This window comes from Primulina eburnea, chromosome 4, assembly GCF_022965805.1.
Source record: "Primulina eburnea isolate SZY01 chromosome 4, ASM2296580v1, whole genome shotgun sequence".
NCBI lineage: Eukaryota > Viridiplantae > Streptophyta > Magnoliopsida > Lamiales > Gesneriaceae > Primulina > Primulina eburnea.
In genome coordinates, this window is record NC_133104.1 from 11788008 (window position 1) to 11802136 (window position 14129).

The following is a 14129-nucleotide window of genomic DNA, read 5'->3' on the forward strand; positions in this document are numbered from 1 at the left end:
AGCAAGGGCTAGGGGCTGGTTCAAGGGGTTAGGTCCGGTCAGTAGGATCCATAGGTGGTCTGGGCAGAGTTTGGCTTGAGGTGGCTCGGGCATGGCTCGAAGAAAACGGGAGATGGTTCGAGGGTAGGCTAGCTAGGGTTTGGTTTTTTCGAGTTGTATGGTTAAGGGTTTGAACCATGGTCCACGGGGGTTGAATCATGGTTCACGAGTGTAGAACCCGAAAATTTAATTACGTATAAACCATGCATAATTGTCATTATTTAAATTAAATATAAAGTTTTAAATCATGATTATTTATTTTAAAGGTAGATGTTTAGTTTTATCTTTTCAAGATGAATACGCGAGGTCGGACCAGAGTTTGGAGATTAAAGATAAGATTAATAATAAGGAAAATATTCCTAAATTTAATTTAAGGCAAGAAATAATTTAATTTAAAGAAATAGAATGTTTTAAGATTTATTAATTAATTAGAACAAAGATGTTAAATAAATTCTTTTAGGTTCCATATTTAATTTTAAGCTTAAATCAAAATGTGTAAATAAATGAGGATGAAATTAATCTAGGTATATTATATATTCAAGAAATTAAACATAGCATTTAAATAATTAAATTTTAAAACATGCAATGCCATGCAAGAGTTTAGTCTAAATAAAGGTGTAAATTCACTAAAATGTATAATGGATATTTAAAACCATAAATAATTAAGATGCAAGATTAGACCATAACATACCATGTAAAATTGTAGGAAATGGGTCAACCCTTTTAAAACAAATTCTAATGTGGAGTAAACCCATTCAAGTCACTCCTAAATGGCTTCTATAGTGTATTCATGTTCCATCTTTAAGTAACCAATTATGATTAATTCAAAAATATCAGCAACAATCAAATAAATTAGCAGCAAGAATAACGGAAAGGGATCGGCAGAAAATTGGAATGAAAGTGTATTTCAAATTCCATCCAACTTCATCACTTGTAACTCTCCCCTAAATGCACTTCAAGACACCTTTAACCCCACTATTAGCATTCCTCTTCCTTACCTACATACCCTACACACATATGCACGAAATATCAGAAGAAAACATATGCTGAAAAATCGTGAAAGCAACAGCAAAAACAGTAGCAAAAACAAGAGGAAAGAATTCGACTCCGTTCCGTCGCGTCGTATTGATTTGTTTTCTTCAAAACAAATTCCAGGCATGTATATATTGTTTTTTCCTCTTCAATCAAGTCCTATAGATATTTTTAAACCATTAATAACCATGATTCAAGCAATATATCGAAATTGACAGCAAGTTCTAAAGAAAAAAAAAATCTGCACAGATTTTTTTTTTATTGCTCTTTTGTGTTCATCTTCACGGTTGCGTTGTTTTGCTGAATCTAGGTGATTGCTTCGACTCCAGGCTATCAGGGTTACATATAGGCATGTTTCAGAGGGTGTTATGGTGTTGTTAGTCCACTTGTTTAAGTCCATACACTCAGTATAAAGAATTGACAGCAACGTACATTTCCATGAGCTATAGATTGCGTCCAGATTTTTGTCATTTGATTGTTTAGGGAGAGAGTTTGAATCATGGCTTTCCTAAGGACTGTAGCCATGGTTAGGACCCTCCCTTATCATGCCTAGGACGTGACCACGGCAGTCATTCCATGCTTGGTTCACGGCCCATCAGATTTTTACAGCAACATAGCATACATCCCACAGTTTCAAAATACTGAGTTTTTGGGTGAATGAGTTTCGGTTTTTGGGAGATGGATGGATTTTGGTTGGCTTGTAGGCCATAACCACGGATCATACAACACCCCACCATGTCTAGATCGAGCCATGGTCGATCAAATGGCCATTGGAACGACCCAAGACAGTAAAACAAGTCAATATACCACACTACCCAACAAGGGGTGCTCTCGGGTGGGAGCTGTGAGTGTCTTAGGTAATGGCTTGGTTTGTGGTTGGTTTTTAGCCCTTAGCCATGGTCCAAGCCATGCCTTAGGATTTCGGTAAGAGTCCTTGGGCGGTGGTTCAAGCCCATGGTCATTATTTTCAGAGTTTACTCCACAAACAAGCAAGTTGCCGCTGCTGTAATTTGACAGCAACCTTCAGCTTCGGTTTTGGTGCTTATTTGAGTTCTCGGTTGGCTTTTAGCACATGGCCTTGGACTAGACAGTACCTCAATGAGTTAGGAAGGTCATGTTTTTAGCCGTTTGTGATTTGGTCGAGTTTAGAGGTCATACGAGAATTTACAGTGAAAGGTGCCAAAATGACTCTCGAAAGAGTGTTTTATGTTTTTGGATTTCTTTCACCTATTTTCGTGTTTTGAAATTCTTATGAATGTTTTTCAGTATGTTTGGGGTATTTTTAATCATGGTTAAACGTCGGTTTAATGTTGGTTCCGGTTGGTACGAAGCCATGATTAAAAATAAAGTTGTTGGTCCTAATCGTCTCGTTTTTGGTTTAGTGGTTAAGTTTTTGTCAAGTTAAAATTGTTTGCATGTGTCACATATTAGAATTATGTCGCAGCGAGCCAGGGAGCGATCCAACTCATCCGGTAAAAATAAGGTTATAATTATATTACGTGCATAAAAATATAAAATGTTTATTTTTGAGATATATGCTATATGTCTTTTGGCCACCTTATGCTTATGGGTTTGGAAGTCGGTAGGAACAACCGAGGACCTCTCCGCCCGGTGACTTACGACCGGTTTATGATCATGTATGGGTACGGACATCCAGTCCAAGGGCTGTGATTGATCTCTACCGCCCAGTATACTGTGGTTTAGTCTGATCAGACGCTTACGCTATGTTATGGGCCACTAGCTTAGAAACATTATCTATACCAGTAAAATTATGATATGTTATGACAGAGCGCTATTGAGCAAAGCATTTATGTATGATTTTTAGATATGCACGTAGTTATAATTATTCATGATATGATTTTTACCGTACGCTATATGATACTTTATTTTTACGTTGCATGCGATTTTACAATATATTTACTTGTTATTCACGATATATACATGTTGAGTCTTTAGACTCACTAGACTTGATTCTTGTAGGTATTGATGAGGTCGGGACCTCGGACGGAGACCAGTGAGCGATCTTGGGACAGCAGTAGTAAACCCGAGGACCTCATGATTTAATTTATACACCTTTTATTATGCAAACTCAGTTTTAATATGTTGGATTATTCTAAATTGATGTTTACGTTGGATTATTTTTAAATTGTTGGTTGAAAACATTATTCACTTCCGTTGTTATTTTTAAGTTAATAATTATTTACATGCTTATTTTAATTAAATGAGATAAAATAATTATTTACTTAGAAAATTTTTAATAATTCCGCAAAATTATGAATACAAAAATACGGGCCTTTACAGTTGGTATCAGAGCCTATGATCTTGTAAAGGGTTGTACTACTACTGCTCGGAAGAAACTCATGATGTCACGTCTTCGGTCTGTAAGTTTTACGATTACGCATTTATTTTAAAGCATGAAATATTTTTACATCCAGATTGCATGAACTGTTTTATGTCAAGATTATGATTATGCAATGTTTATTAAATTTAAAGAAAATAGTGGAATTATGCATGTTGGTTACGTATGGGTTATAATTATGGAACATCATGCCTCCTAGACGCCGTGTTGGACGCCCGAGAGGTGATGATGAGCGCCGTCATGAGAACGGCGAAGATCAGAGGCAAAGGGAGAATGATGAGAGAGATCTACCACCACCCCCTCCACCAGACATGATTGCCCAGATGCTAGCTGGGATGACTCAGTTCTTCGCACAGTTTGCGGGGAACAATGCAGTGGGAGCCAGACAGCCGGGACCAGAGGCTATCTATGAGCGGTTTATGAAGATGCGACCAAAGGAATTCTTAGGGACGTCCGATCCTATGGCGGCCGAGGGCTGGATTAAGTCACTCGAGGTTATATTCGAGTTTATGGGGCTTGAAGATGGAGATAGGGTTCGCTGTGCGACCTATCTGTTTGGAGGAGACGCTCGCCTATGGTGGGAGGGAGCATCAGTGGCTTTAGATTTGACTACTTTGAGTTGGACGCGCTTCACAGAGGTATTCTATTCTAAATATTTTACTGAGGAGGTGCGTTCGAGGCTGACTACGGAGTTCATGACCCTGAGGCAGGGGGACTTGACTGTTACGGAGTTTATCCGTAAGTTCGAGAGGGGATGTCATTTTGTGCCCCTAATTGCTAAAGATGTTGGAGCCAAGTTGAGGTATTTTCTGAATGGTCTGCGGCCGATCTTACGCCGTGATGTTAGGGTGGCTGGCCCTACTACCTATGATGTTGCTGTTTTTAGAGCGCTAGCGACAGAGCAAGACCAGAATGATATTGAGCGCGATCTGAAAGGGGATCGGTTACGGTGACCGGAAGCGCAACGGAAGTTTAAAAATCGAATTTTTTGACAAAAATTTTCGGCCACCTCTAGATTTTGTGCAACAAATACAATAAAACACAAAAATGTCATACATAGGGTGTTTAGAAGTTTTACCTATCAATCACAAGGATTGATGTATGGCTCCAACTTTGTTGTTAAACAACAAAGCTCTTGAATGGCATGAAGAAATCTACAAGCTTCCTCCTACCTTGAATCTTTCCTTCAAATTAAGCCAACCACCAACTAGGTAGATCCCCTCATATTTTGCACAAGAAAAATATGAGGATTTTTCAAAGAGAAGTGTAGTGTTCCTCAACAAATTGAAGAACAAAAATTTTGGAGAAAAATGGGGAGGAAAAACTTGGGGAATTTCGGCCAAGAGGGGTTGAATCAATGGGAGGGAGACTTGTCTTGGTCCTTGAAAAAGTTGAGGCATAAAGTTGCATGCCATGCCTTGAAAACTCAAAAAGTAGTCTCCCAACCTTTCACCTCCCATGCATGCATATTATATGGTTTTTATCAAAATAAAAACCATGGACTAAATTTAATTATCTCAAACATATTTGAGACTAATTAAACATTACTTGAATTTACCCAAGTTCCACTAGTTAAATAATTAATTTAAATTGAGCTCTACAAGACTCAATATAATTTAATTAATTCAATACTTGAATTAATTTAATTATTTGGACTCTACTAGGTCCACTAGTGTTTAATTAATTCAACACTTGAATTAATTTAATTTAGTCCATAGTAATGTTTATGAAAATCACAATTTTCAAAATACATTATTCACTTGGCCAAATTTTAATTTAGGAACACTTCCATAAATTAAAATTTACATTTCTCTCATAGAAGTCATACTTCTAATTTTCCTTACGCTTATAAACTCCTTTATAAGCCGTTCAACACATTGAACTATTTTTACTTCTCAACGGGATCTAGAAAGCTAGTACTTGTGTGGCCCTCAATGGTTCATTGATACAACTAGCCGTGGGTTCACATCTCCATGTGATTCGGACTAAACATGTCCTTATATGAGCATACCCCAATTGCTCCATTCTTACTTATCAACACCTTGATAACAAGAACGTCAGAACTCAAGTCTGATAGTACCCAACCAATCATGTTAAACGCCTAGCAGCATCGCTTACATGATTCCCTAGGTATCAAATGATAGTGCCTGCAAGAACCATTCTATTATGGTTAGCGTACAGTACGGTCCCTTCAACTCATATATCCCGACCGATTCGACAACCATTGGTTTATCGAGAGTTGTCAATGAATCGATACTATGTGTCATGTCGTAGTTGCATCGATGGTGTAATTTATGAAACCCCTTTCGTAATTACCACCATACTCTGGCCAGAGATTTCAACCTACATACACATGATAACACATAGGATATCCATACCCGAAGGTAAGCGGTGAATCCCCCACTACAATGCATCGACTCCTATGTGTTTCGACAGAACACCCAACCTTGCCACCTGATGACCCCATGAGAGTCGGTAAACAAGTCAAAGTGTAATTCTAGCACATAGAGTCTCAATGTTGTCCCGGGTCATAAGGACTAATGGTGTACAACCATAAACCAGGACTTTTCCACTCGATAAGTGAGAACCACTTGGAAAGTCCTTTAATGGAGGGTTGTTCAGTGCACTCTACAAGGAGCACCTATCTGCATGCTCGGACATCACAAAGTCCCCTACCAATGAAACATGGTACTCACATCGCAGATATTAGTCTCTAACTCGAGCGGCCTATATCCTTCTTAGTGGCGGCTGAATCGACTAGGAACCGTTTAGAATATACAGTATTACAAATATGAGTTTCATGATACTCATCATATGAGCATCTCATATTCTTTCTACTATTTGTATATTCAAGGGCTTTATCTATGCAACTAGCATGGGTATACAGATAAAGATTTGCCAAAATAATAATTTCAAATATTATTAAAATAAAGATTGCTTATACATAGAGTTTCATTGTAAACACTCGGCCAACACTTGGCTCGACGGGCACCTACTCTAACAATCTCCCACTTGCACTAGAGCCAACTACCCATATGCTTTAAACCCATTGATTCGCGATGCTTGTCGAATAATGGTCCAGGTAAAGGCTTAGCTAGTGGATCAACAACATTATCTGCGAAGCCGACTATGTCAAAAGACACTTCTTCCTCTTTCCACAATCTCTCCGAGGATGTGGTACTTACTCAATACATGTTTGGACTTCTGATGAGACCTTGGCTCCTTTGCTTGAGCTAAAGCTCCCGTGTTGTCACACAACACTGGGATAGGAGCAACTCAATTAGGAATGACGTCCAACTCTTAGACGAAATTCCTTATCCAAACAGCCTCCCTTGCTGCATCTGATGCAGCAATGTATTCGGCCTCTGTGCTGGAATCCGCAGTATTGTCTTGCTTGGAACTCTTCCAAGAGACAGCAGCACCATTGAGCATGAATACAAACCCAGAGGTTGACTTCAAGTCATCGATATCGCTTTGGAAGCTAGAGTCGGTATAGCCTTCCAATTTTAGTTCTCCACCCATAGACCAAGAACAATTTATTGGTCCTTCTCAACTACTTGAGGATGTCTTTCACAGCTTTCAGTGTGGAATACCAGGGTTCGATTGATATCTACTCACTACACTTAGTGCGAAAGCCACGTCAGGACGCGTAGATATCATCTCATACATGATGCTACCAATTGCATATTGTAGTATCCCGATGCCTAATTTGAGTTAATTATTGGATTAATTATATTTCGGTGGGATCGGAAGGACCGAACAGAGTTCGGATCGTCCGAAGCGGGTTCCGATCGTCCGAAGAGGGTTCGAATCGTCCGAAGACAGGTGGCTGGACACGTGGAAGACATGCAGAGTTCGGATCGTCCGATCAGGGTTCGGATCGTCCGAAGACAGGTGTCTGGACACGTGGAAGACATGCAAGGTTCGGATCGTCCGATCAGAGTTCGGATCGTCCGAAGTGTGCCGGATCGGATCTTCCGAAGTGGATCGGATCTTCCGATCGTTGTCTATAAATAGAGGCGCGAGGTTTCACTTTTTACTCGCCAATTCCGAGTGTTCCAGAGCGTTTTAGTCGTTTCTGATGGGTTTCTAGTTTTTTCCCGAGGTTTAGGCACTAGCGGGGAGCTACTAGTCTTGTAGCGGAGCTGTGCTCTAGTTGGGAGCTAGCGGCATCAGTGGGCTGACTACGGACGCAGACTTGATTCTAGGACTGATTGCTAGGATCTACTGGTTTGAGGTACGGAAGTACTATCCGAGATAGCAGGATTGAGTATGCTTTACTATGTGTTGCATGTTTATATGTTGCATTATTATCTGTCATATGATGCATGGTTTATTATGCGGCATTTGCATAATCATGTTGAGCCTGACTATTTTTGAGATAGCCTGTTGAGAGGGTGCTCAGCCCTCGTTTGTTGTGGATGGTTGGACCCCGTTGGCCGACGGTGGTCAGGTCACCGGTATATCCACAGGTTTATTTTGGTATGGGAGCCACCTCCTGGTGCGACGGCGCAGAGTGCTACATACCTTGACGTCATTTACCTGAGCAGTATTTCGATATACCCAGATCCTGGTATCCAGTACATTTTGCATACATGCATGTCATAGTCTTGTATACTCATGCTTTCGGTGCTGAGCGTTTTATGCTCACGTCCTCGGTTTATCTCTGTTTTGGACACCCTATTCGATGGGGCAGGTCTCAGGTTGGACGGTCCAGGAGGGAGTGGACAGGGAGCTGGCAGAGGTTGACCTGTAGTTGTTGGTATTTGTTCTTGGTATTTAGTTCGATCTGGTTGTTTAAGTATTTTTGTACTGACAGATTCGATTGGGTTGTATTACTGTTTTTCCGCTGTTTACCTGATTCAGTTTAAATGTTAAATTTTGCATGCTTAAGTTCTGATTAGTAGGTGATTCTGGAACGGGTCACTACATTTATGGTATCAGAGCATGCATTAAGATTTTGGGATTTAGAACTGTTCTTTTGGGTTTAATCGCTGGTAACTTTTGTAGCTAAGAGATGTCTGGTTTTGACGACGATGTTAGTAGTCATGGCAGCGTTGGACGCTGGGGAGACCGCGACGATCGGGAGCGTCGTCGAGAGCATCGAGAATGTCGTCAACACCGTCGTGATGAGCCTCGGAGTTTTAGTATGCATCGGTTCTTGCAGATGGGGCCGAAACCTCTTTCAGGCGGTGAGACCCCGGATGTTGCGGAGAACTGGCTCGAGAGGATGGAGAGCTGCTTCAAGACTTTTCAGTGCTCGGCGGAGCAGCAGATTGATACCCTTGATTTCTTGCTGGAGGGTGGTGCGCGTAAGTGGTGGAGGTCTACCTCTGCACCGATAGTTCAGCGACAGGGTCGAGTTCTTTGGGCCGATTTCCGAGCCGCTTTCATGCTGCTTTACTTTCCGCCAGCTCTTCTGCAGACCAAGGCGATTGAGTTGTTCAATCTGAAGCAGGGAAGTTTGTCTGTTGATGAGTATCAGCAGAAGTTCTTTGAGTTGCTTCCGTATGTTCCGCATGTCAGTGACAATGCTATGGGCAAGTATAACCATTTTCTTCAGGGCCTCAATCAGGAGATTTATGATCGGGTTGTTGTCTGCGATGATCCGACATCGTATGAGGGTCTTGTGAATCGTTGTCGCCAAGCTGAGGGCAGTTTGCTGAGAGGTCGAGCCATGCAGTCTGCTCGTCCTACTAGTTCTTTGGGTCCCCGCGCCCAAGCATTTAAGAAGGCTGGATCTACTTCTTCTTCCTCTGGATCTGGAGGAATTCACCATTTTGGGAAGAAGAAGGGCCCGTGTCAGCATTGCGGGAAGGATCATCCGACGGAGCGTTGTCGCAAGGTTGCGGGTGCTTGTTACAAGTGCGGTGAGATGGGCCACATGAAGAGAGATTGTCCACAGACGGGCGGAGGATCAGGATCTGGTTCTCAGGCTTCAGTTCATCAGAGGCCACAGCAGGGACAGTCTACTCAGGGTTCTAACCTCCGACCGCGTACTCAAGGGCAGGTCTTTGCTCTTAACCAGGATCAGGCGGCTGAGGAGAACGAGAGAGTTATCGCAGGTGTGTTTTTATTATGTGGATTACCTGCTTACGTTCTCATTGACACTGGTGCATCTCATTCATTCATATCTGCGAGATTTGCTAAGCGTCATAAGTTACCTTTCACTTCTTTGGACGTTGTGGTATCTGTTTCCACGCCGATGGGTCATTCGGTGCTAGCTAAACGTCTAGTTTTGGGTTGTCCTCTAGAGTTTAAGGGTAATGCTTTAACTGCTAATTTGATGATTCTTGTGATGGAGGATTTTGATTGCATTCTGGGAATAGATGTGCTGACTGTGTTTAGAGCTACTGTGGACTGTTATCAAAAGTTTGTGCAGTTTCGTCCAGTTGAGGGCGACAGTTGGTTTTTCTATGGAGAGGGAGCGCGACCCCCGATGCCTGTGGTTTCTGCTCTGAAAGCCTGTCGTGCTTTAGAGTCGGGCGGGGAAGGCTACCTTATCTATGCTATTGATTCGTCCGCAGATAGTGTCGGTATCAGTGACATTCCAGTGGTTTGCGATTTTCCGGATGTTTTTCCCGAGGAGATTCCTGGTTTTCCTCCCGTTCGGGAAGTGGATTTCGGCATTGATTTAGTGCCAGGCACGGCACCAATCTCTAGAGCTCCTTATCGTTTAGCTCCATCGGAGATGCAAGAATTGAAACAGCAGTTGCAGGATCTTCTTGACAAGGGGTATATTCGACCCAGTGTGTCCCCGTGGGGAGCACCAGTTCTTTTTGTCAAAAAGAAGGATGGTTCTATGCGGCTCTGCATAGATTATCGGCAGTTGAATCGTGCGACGATAAAGAATAAGTATCCGTTGCCACGGATTGATGATTTATTTGATCAACTGCAAGGTACCTCTGTGTATTCCAAGATTGATTTAAGGTCTGGTTATCATCAGCTTCGGGTTCATCAGGGAGATATATCGAAGACTGCATTCAGGACCCGGTATGGGCATTATGAGTTTCTGGTTATGCCTTTTGGGGTGACGAATGCACCAGCAGTTTTTATGGATCTGATGAATCGGGTTTTTCGGGAATTCTTGGATAAGTTTGTTGTGGTGTTTATAGATGATATCTTAATCTATTCGCATGATCAGCAAGAACACGTACAACACTTAAGGATTATTTTACAGACACTTCGCGAGAATCAGCTTTATGCGAAGTTGAGTAAATGTGAGTTTTGGATTGACAGGGTTGTATTCCTTGGTCATGTCATTTCTAGCGAGGGAGTTTCAATTGACCCAAGTAAGGTGGAAGCGGTATTGAACTGGTCGCGTCCGACGACAGTAGCCGAGATCCGCAGTTTTCTGGGATTGGCTGGGTATTATCGCCGTTTCATTGTCAACTTCTCTCAGATTGCTAGGCCACTCACTCAGCTCACTCGGAAAGATGTTTCATTTGAATGGACATCAGAGTGCGAAGAGAGTTTCTTGGAACTTCGCAGACGTTTGACATCTGCGCCTGTTTTGGCTTTACCGTCTGGATCTGGTGGTTTCAGTGTTTACACCGATGCCTCTTTACAGGGACTAGGGTGTGTTCTGATGCAGAATGAGCATGTGATTGCTTATGCGTCGAGACAGTTAAAGCCTCATGAGGAAAACTATCCTGTTCATGATCTGGAATTAGCAGCGATCGTTTTTGCTTTGAAAATCTGGCGCCATTATTTGTATGGTGAGCGATTTGAGATTTTCACCGATCATAAGAGTTTGAAGTATCTGTTCACTCAGGCTGAGTTGAACATGCGTCAGCGTCGTTGGATGGATCTACTCAAGGATTACGATTGTGAGATCAAGTATCATCCAGGATCTGCGAATCTCACGGCCGATGCTCTTAGTCGCAAGGTGAGGTTATCTGCTCTTCAGACTTGTGCTGTATCTGGGATTATTCAGGATTTCTGTTCGATGGGATTCAATTGTAAGCATCGGAAGGGAACAGAGAGTATCCGTATAGCTACTATTTTGTCCGAGCCAGTTTTGTATTCTCGGATTAGAGATGCTCAGATGTCTGATTCTAAGGTTCAGAAATTAGCTCGGTTGGCTGATAGAGATAATACTTCTGGATTCCACTATCAGTCCGAGGGTCTTTTGTGCTTATCTGGTCGTGTTGTTGTACCGGAAGATGACACTTTGAGGGAAGAGATTTTGTCCCAGGCTCATCGTAGCAAGTTGAGTGTTCATCCAGGGAGCAACAAGATGTATAAGGATTTGAGGACTCGATTTTGGTGGAAAGGTATGAAACGTAATGTTTATCAGTATGTCTCCAAGTGCCTTGTCTGTCAGCAGGTGAAGGCTGAGTATCGACGACCTGGAGGTTTGTTGCAGAATCTTCCTATTCCGGAGTGGAAGTGGGAGCATATCACGATGGACTTCGTGACTCACTTGCCTATGTCTGTGGGGAATAGAGATGCTATCTGGGTGGTAGTGGATCGACTTACTAAGTCTGCCCATTTTCTTCCGTATAACAGAGATTTCACTTTCGATCGGATGGCACGGTTGTACATTCAGGAGATTGTACGGTTTCATGGTGTGCCCGTGAGTATCGTTAGTGACAGAGATCCTCGATTTACATCTAGATTTTGGGGCAGCTTTCAGCAAGCTTTGGGCACTACCCTGAGTTTGAGTACTGCATATCACCCAGAGACTGACGGTCAGTCAGAGAGGACTATTCGTACTCTTGAGGATATGTTGAGATCTTGTGTGATGGATTTCGGGCCAGCTTGGCAGGATCATCTGCCGCTGATAGAGTTTGCATACAACAACAGTTTTCATAGGAGTATTGGTAAGTCTCCGTTTGAAGCATTGTATGGTCGACGTTGTCGTACTCCTCTGTTCTGGGAAGAAGTCGGAGAACGACAGTTCGAGGGTCCAGAATTGATTCAGCAGGCCATGGACAAAGTTCTTGTGATCAAACAGCGGATTAAGACTGCTCAGGATCGACAAGCGAGTTATGCGAACTCCAAGCGCAGACCTCTTCATTTTGATGCAGGCGAGAAAGTGTTTCTCAAGGTATCACCTTTTCGGAGGATTCTGAGATTTGGACTCAAGGGTAAGCTATCTCCGAGATTCATTGGTCCTTTTGAGATCTTAGAATGTGTGGGAGATTTGGCCTACAGATTAGCTTTGCCACCGTATCCTGTCTAGTGTTCACAATGTGTTTCATGTGTCCTTGTTGAGACGATACGTAGCGGATGAGTCTCATGTTTTGCATCCGACAGAAGTTCAGCTGAATCCGGATTTGTCTTTTGTGGAAAGACCGGTTTCGATCTTAGACCGGAAGGATAAGGTACTGCGGAATAAGACTATTCCTCTTGTCTTAGTGCAGTGGCAGCGCCGAGGTACTGAAGAAGCTACTTGGGAACTAGAGAGTCGCATGCGGTCAGAGCATCCAGAGTTGTTCTAGTTGTAGTATTTTCAGTAATGATTGTAATTTCAGTTGTACTTTCAGTTGTAATTCATTCTTAAGATTGAATGTATTGTTGTTCAGAATTGTCATTCTTCAGACTTGATTTCGCGGACGAAATCCTTTTTAGGGGAGGAGAATGTAGTATCCCGATGCCTAATTTGAGTTAATTATTGGATTAATTATATTTCGGTGGGATCGGAAGGACCGAACAGAGTTCGGATCGTCCGAAGCGGGTTCGGATCGTCCGAAGAGGGTTCGAATCGTCCGAAGACAGGTGGCTGGACACGTGGAAGACATGCAGAGTTCGGATCGTCCGATCAGGGTTCGGATCGTCCGAAGACAGGTGTCTGGACACGTGGAAGACATGCAAGGTTCGGATCGTCCGATCAGAGTTCGGATCGTCCGAAGTGTGCCGGATCGGATCTTCCGAAGTTGATCGGATCTTCCGATCGTTGTCTATAAATAGAGGCGCGAGGTTTCACTTTTTACTCGCCAATTCCGAGTGTTCCAGAGCGTTTTAGTCGTTTCTGATGGGTTTCTAGTTTTTTCCCGAGGTTTAGGCACTAGCGGGGAGCTACTAGTCTTGTAGCGGAGCTGTGCTCTAGTTGGAAGCTAGCGGCATCAGTGGGCTGACTACGGACGCAGACTTGATTCTAGGACTGATTGCTAGGATCTACTGGTTTGAGGTACGGAAGTACTATCCGAGATAGCAGGATTGAGTATGCTTTACTATGTGTTGCATGTTTATATGTTGCATTATTATCTGTCATATGATGCATGGTTTATTATGCGGCATTTGCATAATCATGTTGAGCCTGACTATTTTTGAGATAGCCTGTTGAGAGGGTGCTCAGCCCTCGTTTGTTGTGGATGGTTGGACCCCGTTGGCCGACGGTGGTCAGGTCACCGGTATATCCACAGGTTTATTTTGGTATGGGAGCCACCTCCTGGTGCGACGGCGCAGAGTGCTACATACCTTGACGTCATTTACCTGAGCAGTATTTCGATATACCCAGATCCTGGTATCCAGTACATTTTGCATACATGCATGTCATAGTCTTGTATACTCATGCTTTCGGTGCTGAGCGTTTTATGCTCACGTCCTCGGTTTATCTCTGTTTTGGACACCCTATTCGATGGGGCAGGTCTCAGGTTGGACGGTCCAGGAGGGAGTGGACAGGGCGCTGGCAGAGGTTGACCTGTAGTTGTTGGTATTTGTTCGTGGTATTTAGTTCGATCTGGTTGTTTAA